General features: G+C 48.9%; 1 protein-coding gene across 6 annotated transcripts in view; it reads right to left on the bottom strand.

The window, feature by feature from the left end:
* PIGZ (phosphatidylinositol glycan anchor biosynthesis class Z) overlaps window positions 1-14,266 on the bottom strand; it is a 24,904-nt gene extending 10,638 nt beyond the window's left edge. For 4 of the 6 annotated variants that reach the window (XM_070406494.1, XM_070406493.1, XM_070406490.1 and 1 more), the window contains exon 1: window positions 13,657-14,266. The gene's annotated coding sequence lies outside the window, so the exon portion shown is untranslated. Of the gene's footprint in view, window positions 1-8,607; window positions 9,009-13,656 lie in introns of those variants that run through there. The other 2 variants (XM_070406491.1, XM_070406492.1) reach the window with 2 other exon arrangements.
* Window positions 14,267-14,973: the final 707 nt, after the last annotated feature.

A 14,973-nucleotide genomic window follows, 5' to 3' on the forward strand; every position in this document is an offset into this window, starting at 1 on the left:
TCCTCCTCAGCCTGGGCCCTGGTCTGGGCATGTGTAGGAGGCAACCAATCGATGTGTTTCTCTCACATCACTATTTCTCTCTGTCTTTCCCCCTCTCTCTTCCACAATCTCTAAAAATCAATGGAAAAATATCCTTGGGTGAGGGTTAAAAAAAAAGAAGAAACCAAGATGGTGCAGGTGGAAACTAGATGATGCAGCAGAACGTTGGGGCATGCACAGTCGGAGCGTACGGGCAGAGTCTAACCTGGGAAACTCTGGGAACAGAATCAGCTTGGCCCAGCCAGCGTGGCTCAGTGGTTGAGCGTTGACCTATGAACCAGGAGGTCTTGGTTCGATTCCTGGTTAGGGCATAAACCTGGATTTCGAGCTCCATCCCCAGTGTGGAGCATGCAGGAGGCAGCTGATAAATGATTCTCTCTCATCATTGATGTTTCTGTCTCTCTCTCCTCTCCCTTTCTCTCTGAAATCAATAAAAAATATATATTTTAAAAAAAGAATCAGGTTAAATAAGGGCGTGGAACCCCGGAAGGCCCAGGAAAGGGATTGGTTAGGAGGAGGATCCAGCACAAGTCCAGGAAAACCAAAAAAGTAGGTTGAATAGTTTGAAAGAAAGCCTGCTTGTTCCCCCAAACCAAGAAATTACATACAGAGGATTATCAGGGATCTCAGGGCAACTGCAACTAGAGAGTGCCTGCCCTCTGCATCCCGAGAGTGTGTTATTTCCCTTCACCCCAATAAATCTTGTCACTACACTTCAACTGCTCCCAGCCATGCGCCCTTTGAAATTCCTTTCTTCTGATACCTAAAGAACTCATTTTCATCGGCAACACCATTGCCTAGACCAGCCGTGGGCAAACTACGGCCCGCGGGCCGGATCCGGCCCATTTGAAATGAATAAAACTAAAAAAAAAAAAAAGACCGTACCCTTTTATGTAATGATGTTTACTTTGAATTTATATTAGTTCACACAAACACTCCATCCATGCTTTTGTTCCGGCCCTCCGGTCCAGTTTAAGAACCCATTGTGACCCTCGAGTCAAAAAGTTTGCCCACCCCTGTTCTAGACACATTTATGCACGTAGCTCAAGCTTTTCTCTAAGAACAGGACTTGTACTCTGTGATTAGCATAACATACCAAACCCACTGCACTGACTGGGGACACAAACCCAGCCCACCCTGCACTGACGTGGGCAGTTACAGGACAAGCCTCGGTGTGAGTCTGCACTGCTTTCCCTCTGCAGCAACAGAAGAAATTCAGCAAGGGGACACCTGTCTAGTTCCCCCATCTATTCCTCCTTTCCCAGGTAACAGTATTCAGAATTCCCACCGCGAGCTGCATGCCTCACCCCATACCACCAGTTTTCAGTGATAAAATTATAATAGAGACCTTCACCTGGACAGAAATCAGAAGGGCCTGTGGGAGGATTGCTCCGGTGGCCCGGCTGGTGAGCATGTGGTACTTATACAGCTGTAGATGTTCTTCATGCACGTGCCTTGCCATGTCTGCATGTATTGGATTGCAATCTTTTCTTTTTATTATTTTAAAAAATATATGGTTGATTTCAGAGAGGAAGGGAGAGGGAGAGACAGATGGAAAATCAATGATGAGAGAAAATCATTGATCGGCTGCTTTCTGCATGCCCCACACTGAAGATCGAGCCTGCAACCCAGACATGTGCCCTGACCAGGAATTGAACTGTGACCTCCTGGTGTATAGGTCAATGTTCAACCACTGAGCCATGCTGGCCAGGCTCTTTTTCTTGAATGAATCCTTTTGGTGATGGAATACATAGTTGACTTTAAAAAAAAATTAAATCTTTATTGTTGAAAGTATTACATATGTCCCCCTTTTCCCCCATTGACCCCTTCTAGTCCGCCCCCACCCCCACCCCAGGCCTCCCCCAGCACCCCCACCTCCCGCCCCCCTCTTCCCTCTGCAATTCCGAAGTCAGTTCTCTGCTTCTGTGTCCCTGGATCTGTTTTGTTCGTCAGTTTATTTTGTTCATTAGATTCCACATATGAGTGCTATCATGTGATACTTGTCTTTCTCTGACTGGCTTATTTCCGTGCTGTCTCAAAGGGTAAGAGATCTTTCTGGTTTACTGCTGCATCGTATTCCATGGCATACGAATTCCTTATATGAATTCTTTTCCTGCTTACTTCTTTTAAAAATTAAAAATTCCAATAGAGTTGACATTCAATATTATATTAAATATCGTGTATAAGATAGTGGTTAGACATTTATATACTTGTGAGCTATATTCCCTATGTTGTACTTTACATCCCCATGATTATTTTGTAACTGCCAGTTTGTACTTCTTACTCCCTTCACCTTTTCCACCCAGCACTCTACTCCCCCTCCCATCAGGCAACCATTAGTCTGTTCTCTGCATCCATGAGCCTGTTTCTGTTTTCTGTGCCACTTTTTTGGTTTGTTTTTTAGATTCCACATATAAGTGAAACCGCACAGCATTTGTCTTTCTCTATCTGACCCACTTCACCCCGCACAGCACCCTGCAGGTCCATCAGTGTTGTCACAAATGGCAAGGTTTCTTTCTCTTTTTATTTTTTTTTATTATTTATTTATTTATTTATTTTTAAATTAAATCTTTATTGTTCAGATTATTACAGTTGTTCCTCTTTTTCCCCCCATAGCTCCCCTCCACCCGGTTCCCACCCCACTCTCTGCCCTTACCCCCCCCTCCACTGTCCTCATCCATAGGTGTATAATTTTTGTCCAGTCTCTTCCCACACTCCCCATACCTCTTTCCCCCTCAAGAATAATCAGTCCACTCCCTTTCTATGCCCCTGATTCTATTACAATCACTGGTTTATTCTGTTCATCAGATTATTTATTCACTTGATTTTTAGATTCACTTCTTGGTAGATGTGTGTTTGTTGTTCATAATTTGTATCTTTACCTTTTTCTTCTTCTTCCTCTTCTTAAAGGATACCTTTCAGCATTTCATATAATACTGGTTTGGTGGTGATGAACTCCTTTAGCTTTTTCTTTCTTTCTTTTTTTTTTTTAAATATATTTTATTGATTTTTTACAGAGAGGAAGGGAGAGAGATAGAGAGTTAGAAACATCGATGAGAGAGAAACATCGATCAGCTGCCTCCTGCACATCTCCCACTGGGGATGTGCCCGCAACCAAGGTACATGCCCTTGACCGGAATCGAACCCGGGACCTTTCAGTCCACAGGCCGACGCTCTATCCACTGAGCCAAACTGGTTTCGGCCTTTAGCTTTTTCTTATCTGTGAAGCTCTTTATCTGACCTTCAATTCTGAATGATAGCTTTGCTGGGTAAAGTAATCTAGGTTGTAGGCTCTTGCTATTCATCACTTTGAATATTTCTTGCCACTCCCTTCTGGCCAGCATAGTATCTGTTGAGAAATCAGCTGACAGTCATATGGGTACTCCCTTGTAGGTAACTGATTGTTTTTCTCTTCCTGCTTTTAAGATTCTCTCTTTGTCTTTTGCTCTTGGCATTTTAATTATGATGTGTCTTGGTTTGGTCCTCTTTGGATTCCTTTTGTTTGGGGTTCTCTGCGCTTCCTGGACTTGTAAGTCTATTTCTTTCACCATGTAGGGGAAGTTTTCTGTCATTATTTCTTCAAATAGGCTTTCAATATCTTGTTCTCTCTCTTCTTCTGGCACCCCTATAATTCTGATGTTGGTATGCTTGAAGTTGTCCCAGAGGTTCCTTATACTATCTTCATATTTTTGGATTCTTTTTTCTTTTTGTTTTTCCGGTTGGGTGATTTTTGCTTCTTCGTATTTCAAATCTTTGACTTGATTCTTGTGATCCTCTAGTCTGCTGTTGGATCTCTGTATAATATTCTTTATTTCAGTCAGTGTACGCTTAATTTCTAGTTGGTCCTTTATCACAACATCAAGGGTCTCACTAGATTTTTTGAGGGTCTCACTAAATTTATCGGCGGTTTCTAGAAAATTCTTGAAAAACCTTATATCCATGGTTTTGAACTCTATATCCAGTAGTTTGCTTTCCTCCATTTCTGTCATTTGTGACTTGTTTCTTTGTCTCTGCATTTTTTATGCTCCCCTGTGTTGATAGAGTGGCTTTCTGTGCTAGGTGTCCTATAGGGCCCAGTGGCTTAGCCTCCCCAATTACCTGAGGTGGACACTCTTGGTGCACCCCTTTGTGGGCTTTGTGCACAGTCTTGTTGTAGTTAAGCCTTGATTGTTGTAGGTATCACTGGGAGGAATTGACCTCCAGGCCAGTTGGCTGTGAGAATCAGCTGTGTCTGCAGTGGGAGAACTTCTGAGCTGGAGACACTCTTCTGCGGCAAGACTTGCTTCAGTGGGGCTTTGGTGCTCACTGAGTCTGCCCCCTGAGTGTGTCCCTTATGGATCTGAGGAGTTGAATCTGGATGGTCTCACTCTGACCACTGGGTACACTGGCTCTTGGATCTCTAAGGAGGTGCCAATTTAGCCTCTGCCTGAGGCTACCAAGCAAGAGCTATGGAGAGATTCCTCTTCTTTGTTTGGGGATTGGAGGTGCCCCGATGAGGCCCAGCTGTGAAGCAATGCAAGCTGCTGTGGAGCCTTGGGCCTTCTTTTGGAAGTTTTGGGTCTCTCTGACCCAGCTGCAGTTTGTTAGGTAATTTTCAGATTGCCAAGGGCCAGGCGTTTCATATGCAAAAGCCTCTATGCACAGCTTGGGTGGGGCGGGGTCTCAGGGGATCAACAGGGCGGAGCAAGCAGCTATGGCTGCTCCCCAGTCCTACCCTAAGAGGCCCCGTGTCTCAGTGTCCCGGTAATCGCTGCAAGCACCTCTGAGAGAAAGCCTCCCTTGAGTTCTGCCCGATGCCAGACAGTCCAGTTTCTCCCCGTATGAGTCTGGGTCCCCAGAGACTCGCCCGGAACTGGAGTTTAGAGCAGTCGGGAGCTTGAGACTCCCTCCCGATAGAAAAAGACAGCCCTCTCCACGTGGGCTGCGTCCTCAGTTGCCAGCCTTTTCGGCATGCGCCTCCATACCTCTGCACTTTACTTCCACACCTCCTCTGAGTCTAAGTGCTTTCCTCTTTCCTTCTAGTTGTAGAATTTCCACTCAGCCAGCCTTCCTGTAGTTCTGGATTTGTCTTTCAGTTGTATTTTTTAAAAAATATATTTTATTGATTTTTTTTACAGAGAGGAAGGGAGAGGGATAGGGAGTTAGAAACATCGATGAGAGAGAAACATCGATCAGCTGCCTCCTGCACACTCCCCACTGGGGATGTACCCATAACCAAGGTACATGCCCTTGACCAGAATTAAACCTGGGACCTGTGAGTCCGCAGGCGGACGCTCTATCCCAGTGGTTCCCAAACTTATTTGGCCTACCGCCCCCTTTCCAGAAAAAATATTACTCAGCCCCTGGAAATTAATTTTCTTAAAATTTTAATAGCAATTAAACAGAAAGATATATGTATTAATGTTTCTACCTTTTTCGTAAAATATAGTAAAGAAAGGTGTAAATTAGAAACATTGAAGTTTGAAATTATGAAACTATTTATTGAACTCAGAATAGAAAGGTAATACAAAAAAAAGTTAAGACAAATGCACCTGTGGCCATCACCGCCCCCCTGGATCCCTGCAGCGCCCACCAGGGGGCGGTAGCGCCCACTTTGGGGATCACTGCTCTATCCACTGAGCCAAACCGGTCAGGGCTTTTAGTTGTATTTTTGAAGTGGTTGTTCGAGGCAGCAATTTCCGGTGTTTACCTATGCTGCCATCTTGGTTTCTCTCTGGCAAGGTTTCTTTCTCATGGCTGAGTGGAATTCCATTGCATATATGTACTCATCTTCTTTATCCAATTGTCCATCAGTGGGCTCTTAGGGTGCTTGCATATCTTGGCTATTGTACATGAAATGTCCTTCTTTGTCTCTCGGTGTAGCCTCTGTTTTAAAGTCTATTTTGTCTGATGTAAGTATTGCTACCCCAGTTTTTTTTCATTTCCATTTGCATGAAATATATTTTTCCATCCCTCTACTTGTGTCTTTTGATCTGAAGTGGGTCGCTTGTAGGTATTACATGTATGGGTCTTGTTTTCTTCTCCATTCAGCAAACCTATGTTTTTAAAATTTTTTATTATTGATTATAGTTTATATTATATTAATATTACAATTCAATATTACTTTGAATCACCATGTCTTTGAATTGGAGCATTTACTCTATTTTCATTTAAAGTAATTATTGATAGGTATGTAGCTATTGCTATTTTATTATTCATATTTTTAAATCTCCCCTCCTCCCCCCTTTTTCTTCTTAAAGAAGTTCCTTTAACATTTCTTGCAAACCTGGTTTGGTGGTGATGACCTCCTTTAGCTTTTTCTTGTCTGTGATTTTTTGCTGACTTCTGTACTGCATTCTGGCCACGTGGTGTCCGAGGTGGCTGTCGGTGATGGGCTGCTGCCAGGAGGAAGTCAGTCACATGCTGAAAGAGCAGCACTGCCGGCTGGCTGGGCAGGGGGCCTGGGCAGACTCTGAGATGAGCACCCTCCCCCTGTGCTTGTCCCCACAGCCTTGCAGAGCTTCTCAGTCAGTCGACAACCAGCAATGCCACCCCAGCAAAACTCCATCCTGCACCCCTGCTTTTCTTTGACCATGAGCCTCATAAGCTGATTTCACCCACCCACCCACTCCATGCCATCGGCCCCTTGTTGCCCTTCTTCCGGACCGTGTGGTCCCGAGGCCTCAGTCTCAAATCTGGTCACCCTTTGAGTCCAGACACCTGCTTCCCTTCCCTTCCACAAGAACATAATAAATAAACAAACAAACAAACAAAAAGACAATGACTAGCAGTCTATCTTCTCTGTTGTTCGTTTCGGGTAAGCACCCCCCTCTGGAGGGCTGTGTGCTTCAGAGGAGGCAGTTCAGAGCCCAGCTCCAAACCCGGAGGCGAGTCCTCACTGGCAATCCATGTCCTTTGTTTTTTTTTTGTTTTTTTTGTTTTATTTTATTTTATTTTTTTTATTAAATCTTTATTGTTCAGATTATTACATTTGTTCCTCTTTTTTCCCCCAATAACTCCCCTCCTTCCAGCTCCCACCCCACCCTCCACCCTCACTCCCCACCCACTGTGTTCATCCATAGGTGCATGATTTTTGTCCAGTCACTTCCCGCATCTCCCACACCCCTTTTCCCCCCAAGAATAGTCATTCTATTCCCTTTCTATGTCCCTGATTCTATTATAATCACCAGTTCATTCTGTACATCAGGTTATTTATTCACTTGATTCTTAGATTCATTTGTTGATAGATGCATGTTTGTTGTTCATAATTTGTATCTTTACCTTTTTCTTCTTCTTCCTCTTCTTAAAGGATACCTTTCAGCATTTCATATAATACTGGTTTGGTGGTGATGAACTCCTTTAGCTTTTCCTTATCTGTGAAGCTCTTTATCTGACCTTCAATTCTGAATGATAGCTTTGCTGGATAAAGTAATCTTGGTTGTAGGTTCTTGGTATTCAGCACTTTGAATATTTCTTGCCATTCCCTTCTGGCCTGCAAAGTTTCTGTTGAGAAATCAGCTGACAGTCGTATGGGTATTCCCTTGTAGGTAATTGAGCCTCTTTCTCTTGCTGCTTTTAAGATTTTCTCTTTGTCTTTTGCTCTTGGCATTTTAATGATGATGTGTCTTGGTGTGGTCCTCTTTGGATTCCTTTTGTTTGGGGTTCTCTGTGCTTCTTGGACCTGTAAGTCCATTTCTTTCTCCAGATGGGGGAAGTTTTCTGCCATTATTTCTTGAAATAGGTTTTCAATATCTTGCTGTCTCTCATCTTCTGGCACTCCAATAATTCTGATATTAGACCGCTTAAAGCTGTCCCAGAGGCTCCTTACACTATCTTCACACTTTCGGATTCTTTTTTCATTTTGCTTTTCCAATTGGGTGTTTTTTGTGGGATCTTTGGTTTGATTATTGTGCTTCTCTGGTCTGCTATTGAGTATAATATTCTTTATTTCAGTCCATGTATGCTTACTTTCTAATTTCTTTATCGTAGCATCGAGGGTCTCATTAGTTTTCGTGAGGCTCTGCACAAATTTATGGCAAGCCCTCAAAATTGCGATTCTTAGCTCCATATCCTCCATTTCTGTCATGTTTTTTTGTCTCCGCATCTTTTATGCTTTCTTGGTGCACCCCTTTGTGGTCTCGGTGCACAGTCTTGTTCTAGCCAAGCCTTAATTGTTGTAGTTAACACTAGAGGGATTTGACCTCCAGGCCGACTGGCTATAGGGATCAGCTGTATGGAAAACGTCTGCCTTCTGGGGAGGCGCTGATCCAGCCTTTGCCTGAGGCGATTGGCAAATGGCTGTGCGCAGGGCCTGGGCGGGGCGGGATCAACAGGGCGGGCGGAGGGAGCAGTTATGGCTGCGCTCAGTCCCGTTCCCAGAGGCTCTGCTTCTCAGAACCCCGGCAGCCGCTGCAAACCTCAGAGAGAAAGCTGCCCTCAGGTTCCAACTGATGCCGGATAATCCCGCATCTCCCGTTTGATTCTGGGTCCCTAGAGACTCGCCCAGATCCGGAGCCCAGAGTCTGAGACTCCCTCCCGACAGAAAACGACAACCGCGCCCTCAGCCACCAGCCCGCTTTGCGCACGCACCTCGGTACCTTTGTATTTTCCACACTGCGCCGCCTCTGAGCCTCGATTTGCTGTTCTCTTTCCTTCTAGTTGTAGAGTCTCTCTTCAGCCAGCCTTCCTGTGGTTCTGGGTGATGTCGTTCCGTCTTTTAGTTGTATTTTTGAAATGGTTGTTTGCGGCAGCGGTCTCCGGTGTTTACCTACGCCGCCATCTTGGTCTCCTCCCCATGTTTTTTGTTATTGATGGGTGTAGGAAGGTGTATTTAATACTATTCTCACCAGTGGGACTTGGTGGAAAGCCTGCTGGAGGACTTCGGGAAAAGAGTTCTCTGATCTTAGAAAAAGATGCACATGCAAAGCAAAACCGCTTCAAATCCACGTGGATGGCTAGAATCAAAAAGCAGATCACAACAAATGTTGGTCAAGATTTGGAGAATTCAGAGCCCTCCTACACTTGCCAAACAGTCTGGGAGCTCCTCTAATCATTAAATACAGTTACCATATGACCCAGAAATTCCATTCCTAGCTATATACCAAGGGAAGTGAAAGCATTATGCCCACACTAAACGTATGCACAAGTGCTTATAGCAGCATTATTCATAACGGCCAAAAAGTGGAAACAACTCAAATGTTCAACAAAGGAATGGACGCTAAAATGCCATCCCTCCACACAATGCAATAGCATCGGTCCCTCCTCTATTCTGCGTAGTTTCTCACTTCAGCGCCTCTGCTCACATGGCTGTCTTTGCTGGCCGTGCTTATAACGTAGAGGCTAAAACCAGCTTTGGCATCGACTAGGCCTGACTTCAAATCCTTGCTGTCACTTGCTCATGGCGGAAGAGCACTTAATCTCTTTGAACACCATTTTTTTCCCGCTATAAAATGAAGATAACAATGGCACCGGCTTCAGGGCTGTTGTGAAGATGAAATGATTGTAAAAAGCAAACATAAGTGGTTTCTTGGATTATCTATTTTGCTTCCACTGCCGAGGCCCAGAGAAGCCCGCCTTAACTCCATTTCCGCAGGACCCTGTGCCAGGCTTTGCACTTGGCGGTGCACTGACCGCTGGGGCCTTCGGACAGTTTCTCTGACCTGTGTGACCGACGTCCCCCAGGTCTGGGATCCATTCGGATTCGGCAGCCCCTCGAGTCCACCTGGATAGGCCCCCTGCGGGGCCAGGGTCTCGGACAGAGTCGGAGGAGGTGGGAACATAGCGGGGCCCTGAACTGAACAAGTGCGGGTGTTCTCCCGCACGAGGCCAGCCCGCTGCTCCTCCCGGGCTTCCCAGGCCGAGGCCTGGCTGGAGCAGTGGTCCCTGTGGCTGCTCCCCGCAGGGCGCCCCGGGGGCGGGGCCAACCCCGCGGGGCGTGGCCACTACTCACCTCCACCCGGTCCCATCCTGCGGTGGCCGCGGAGCGGGAGGCTTTGGAATCAATGGACGGCGCCCGGGGCCGCGGGGACTCGGCTGTGCGGCAGGGGAGCGGGAGCTGCTGACCACAGGGGCGCCCCGGGCGCGTGCGGGGCTGTATGAGGCCAGCCAGCAGGGAGGGACCACCTCGGGAGCAGGGGTACCGCGAAGAGGAAACCACTGCGTCGGGCGCGGGGAGCGGGGGAGCTCGGGAAGAGATGACATCAGTGCGGCGAGAAGCTGGCAGGGAGACCGCCTGCCTGGCCGCCCGTGAGCCCAGACACGGGGCTCTCTCGCCGAAGCGGGGTCCCCCCACCTTCCTCCCGCGCCCGCGGAGCGCGCGGCACCGGGCGCTCTGGGGACCCCGCTGGGAACCACTATGGTCCCGAATGGCAGCCATCGCGTGGGGGCAACTTCGTGACAAAGCTGCTGGGTCGTTGCTTCCTGGGGAGGGCGGCAGGTCCCAGGTGCGACCCTTTCCCGGATCCGGCATTTGGAGCAGGGTTTTATTTATTTTTATTTTTGTTAATTCTCACCGGAGGATATTTTTCCACTGATCTTTTAGAAAGAGTGGGAAAGAGAAGGAAAGACAGAAATATCGATGTGAGAGAAACACATCGATTGGTTGCCTCCTGCAGGAGCCGGGACCAGGGCCTGCAATCAAACCCGGGACCCTTTGGTCTGCAGGCCGAGGCTCTATCCACTGAGCCAAACCGGCTAGGGCAGGTTTTTTTAAAAAAATATATTTTTATTTTATTTTTATATAGTTTTATTGATTTCAGAGAGGAAGGGAGAGGGAGAGAGAGATAGAAACATCAAAGCTGAGAGTGAATCATTGATCGGCTGCCTCCCGCACGCCCCCTATTGGGGATCAAGCCTGCGACCCCTGCATGTGCCGTTGATCAGAATCGAACCTGGGACCCGCAGGCCGATGCTCTATCCACTGAGCCAAACCAGCTATAGCTAAAACATATTTTTATTAATTTCAGAGAGAGGGAGGGAGAGGGAGAGAGAATAATTAATAGGCTGCCTCCTGCACGCCCCTTACTGGGGATGAGTCTGCAATCTGGGGATGTGCCCCAGGGGGAATAAAAGGTGACCTCCTGGTTCATAGGCCATTGCTCAACCACTGAGCCACAGCAGCCAGCGGGGCTGGAGCAGGTTTTAAAGACTGCAGGGGGTGGGAGTGTGGGAGAAGGGGGTGGGGGTCCCTGCACAACAGCATTGGAAGGTCTGACCGTGGCCGCCTCCTTTTTCTGGCAGTGCAAACGGACCCCTGCTTATCCTCTGATTAACAGAGATTGCAACAGAGCATTAACACACAGGGAAGGGTGGAAGAGAGTAAGTTCTCTCTACGAACTGGCCTACATCACTTAACCATCCGTGACCTCGGTTGCCATCTGCAAAATGGGAACTGTGCCCTGTAGGGGGGAGTTTTGCAGTGTTAACAGTTGCTTGTTTGTGTTTTAAGTATATTTTCATTGATTTTAGAGAGGCAGGAAGGGGGAGGGAGAGTGAAATATCTATTGGTGGCCTCCTGCATGGCCCACCACTGATATTGGGGATGGAGCCCGCAACCCAGGCATGTGCCCTGACTGGGAATCAAACTGGCGACCTCTGGGTGCATGGGATGACGCTCATAGTTCATAGTTTTGACAGTGATTCCCTGAGGCAAAGATGTCTGTGGTGAAGAATGACAGTGAGGCCGAAACCGGTTTGGCTCAGTGGCTAGAGCGTCGGCCTTTGGACTGAGGGGTCCCGGGTTCAATTCCGGTCAAGGGCATGTACCTGGGTTGCGGACACATCCCCGGTGGGGGATGTGCAGGAGGCGGCTGATCGATGTTTCTCTCTCATCGATGTTCTGGCTCTCTATCCCTCTCCCTTCCTCTCTGTAAAAAATCAATAAAATATATTTTAAAAAAAAGAATGACAGTGAGGGACGCCCTCCTTAAGGACAGCTGCAATAGTCCTTGCCATATTGTGCATCCCATGCAAAGGCCCAAGCAGCCACTAACCAAAGCAAGGTCAGTGCTGGCCCGCATGTTTGCCTGGAGCATCCTTGGTGACAGAGCTTTTGCCTTTGTCTGTGCCCCCATGAGACTCCTGGGCAAGGAGGCCATTCTCTCATCCTTAGGAGTGTGGTAGGCAGGTAGACAGACATGAGCAGAGAGACGACCATGGGCTAGGTACAGAAGGTGGCCAGGGCCCTGGGTGTCTAGCAATGGGCGAAACTGGAAAAATAAGGACCTGGCCCCTGGCATGTTGCCAGTGTAGGGTAGACCCCCTGGGAGGAAGAACATGGGGTGGGAGAGTGACTTCATGGGACTCCCAGGCAGGCCCTTGCATGACCACTCCCTTAAACATTAACATCTAGGGCAGTGGTTCTCAACCTTCCTAATGCCGTGACCCTTTAATACAGTTCCTCATGTTGTGGTGACCCCCAATTTCATTGTTACAAATTGAACATAATTAAAGCATAGTGATTAATCACAAAAACAATATGTAATTATATATGTGTTTTCCGATGGTCTTAGGCGACCCCCGTGAAAGGATCGTTTGATCCCTAAAGGGGTCTCGACCCACAGGTTGAGAACTGCTAATCTAGGGATAACATCTAGGCCTCAGTAGTGTTTCAGTTCCAGGCCCAGAATAGCAGCAAAACCAGAACAAGCAAGGCCATGGCTGACATCAGGACCAGCTGCATTGCCGCATGAACCCCTGCCCAGTCAGTAGAGACCAGGACCCCAAAGGACACACTTGGACAGCTGATGATATTCTATTGGGATCCACCCTGAGACCCCCAGCTAAATACCCTCAAGCTGAGGACCCAGCACGGCTCTCTCTGCGGAGCATCCTTCTCCAGGCTCCTTTTCCTTGACTTTCTTTCTCCTAAGCTCCAAGGCCCCTTCTTTCGCCTGTCACTTATTTCCTGGGCCCATTTCTTCTACAGCTCACTTCTTCTACCTGTGACTTCCCAAATAAATGTTCTTTTATAGTTTGAGCCTTGGCTCTGAATCCTTTTAGCCAGAACTCAAATACCAAGATTGCTGAACCCAGGTCCAATGGCCGGGAACATTCTGGTGCCCCTTTCGCTGCCAACAGGAGGGCAGGCCTGGCCTTAAGTGTATCTCACAAGGCCCGAGTGGAGAGTCTTCTCCGCTAAAACAATGTGAACCCATCTGCTCTCACAGGCTTCCTGCTCAGCTCTTTGCAGCGTCTTTCGGATTCATCCTAACAGGGACCCTGGGAGGTAGCATTACACTCCCATTTTATAGATGGGGAAAGTAAAGTTCCGAAACGACCACGAAGGCCCGCCCACAGCAGGAGAGGATTCAAGTCTAGGCCTTCGTCCGGGTCCCTAAAGCGGAGTTTGCCTACAGCCTCCCTTCCCCAGAAAAGTCGCAGCAGGTCTCCAGTCTCCTTCAGCCTGGTCAGTGCTGCGCCCGCGGCCGGGTTTGGGGCAAGTTGCCTGTGAGAATGTGTGGGAGCCCATAGCTCCCCTGCCTGCCTCCCTGGCTCTCGCATCTGCTGGTCTCCTGGCAGCTAGCGAAGGCAGGAATAGGAACAATTACCTTCCCCCCTGCCTTCCCCCCGCCCCCCCACCCCCACCCCGCGCCCCCCTTGACCTCCTTTAACTCCTCCGAGCTGCTCGGGCCGACTCACCCTCGCGCTGCCTCTGGGCGGCACCTGCGGCGCTGGCGGCGTCTGCACCGGGCGAGACCCTGCCCTGCGGGCGGTGGGCCGGGAGCCGCCGGGACAGAGGGCCGGAGCCGGGAGGCGTCTCCGCGGCCTCCTCTCTGCAGGGTCCAGGGAAGTTCGCAAGCTCTGCAGTGCGCCAGGCGGGGCGGAGGAGAGGCCGGGGACAGGGAGCCAGCGGGCGGGCGGGGCTGCCCACAGGCGTCGCCCGGGGTCCGGTTGCGGGCGGTGGCCACGGGTGAGGGAGAGGATGGGGGCCCCGGGGCCGTGGGGCCGTGTCCCTGGGGCAGTGACTGCGCCCTCCCCTCTCCGCACTCCAGCCCATTCCCCTGGCAGCCCCTCCTTGGCGAGCCAGGGCTGGTGAGTCGCCTTCTAGCAGTAGGGACAATTAAGCCATTAATCTAGGCCACGCTTCTGTTGTCATTCAAAAGAAAAATATTTAGTTCTATGTGGGTGGGGGTTTGCGGAAGCTCAGATGACCTGCTTCTCTGAGTGGAAGGAGGTCGGGGAGGACAGAGGCGCCGGCCTGGTTCCAGGAGCGGAGCCAGAGCGCGGGTTCTGTTACACCCGCAGCCGCCGGCCGCCGCGCGTTTGGTGCTGGAAGCCGTCCTGCCGCGGGCACGGCTTCCCTCTGCGCGGGCACGGCTTCCCTCTGCAAACGTGGGGCTCGTGGCCGCCCCGTGTCCATGTGGGTCCTACCCGCGCCCGGTGACTGACGGACAGAAGGTAGTGGCCGGCGGGCTACGACACTGCCCTCTGGCGGGGAAACGTTTCACTACACCTCTTGCTGAGGCTGACTTGGCGCGGAGTAGAACATCCATCCCTCCTTCCAAAATCAATGTTTTTTTTGAAGGGTCTTAAGCAGAACCCCTTCCCCTATGTTCTCCTTTATGCTTCACAGCAGCCCTCACATTAAACACACACACACACACACACACACACACATACACACCACATAAACACACTACTTTAGCCAGACCTGTGTGGCTCAGTGGTTGAGCGTGGAACCAGGGGGTCACAGTTAGATTCCTGGTCAGGGCACATGCCCGGTTGGGGGCTCCATCCCTAGTAGGGAGCGTGCAGGAGGCAGTCGATCAATGATTCACTCTCATCATTAATGTTTCTATCTCTCTCCCTCCCTCTTCCTTCCTCTCTGTAATCAATAAAAAATATTTTTTAAAAATACTACTTTATTGAGATATTTACATGCAGCAAGAGCAGAAATTTAAAGTACTATGTACAGTTTTATGACTTGACAAGTGAAAACACCAGGCTAAACACTAT

This window comes from Myotis yumanensis, unplaced genomic scaffold (assembly GCF_028538775.1).
Source record: "Myotis yumanensis isolate MYYU_CA2020_CCGP unplaced genomic scaffold, mMyoYum1.0.hap1 SCAF_2, whole genome shotgun sequence".
Taxonomy (NCBI): Eukaryota; Metazoa; Chordata; class Mammalia; order Chiroptera; family Vespertilionidae; genus Myotis; species Myotis yumanensis.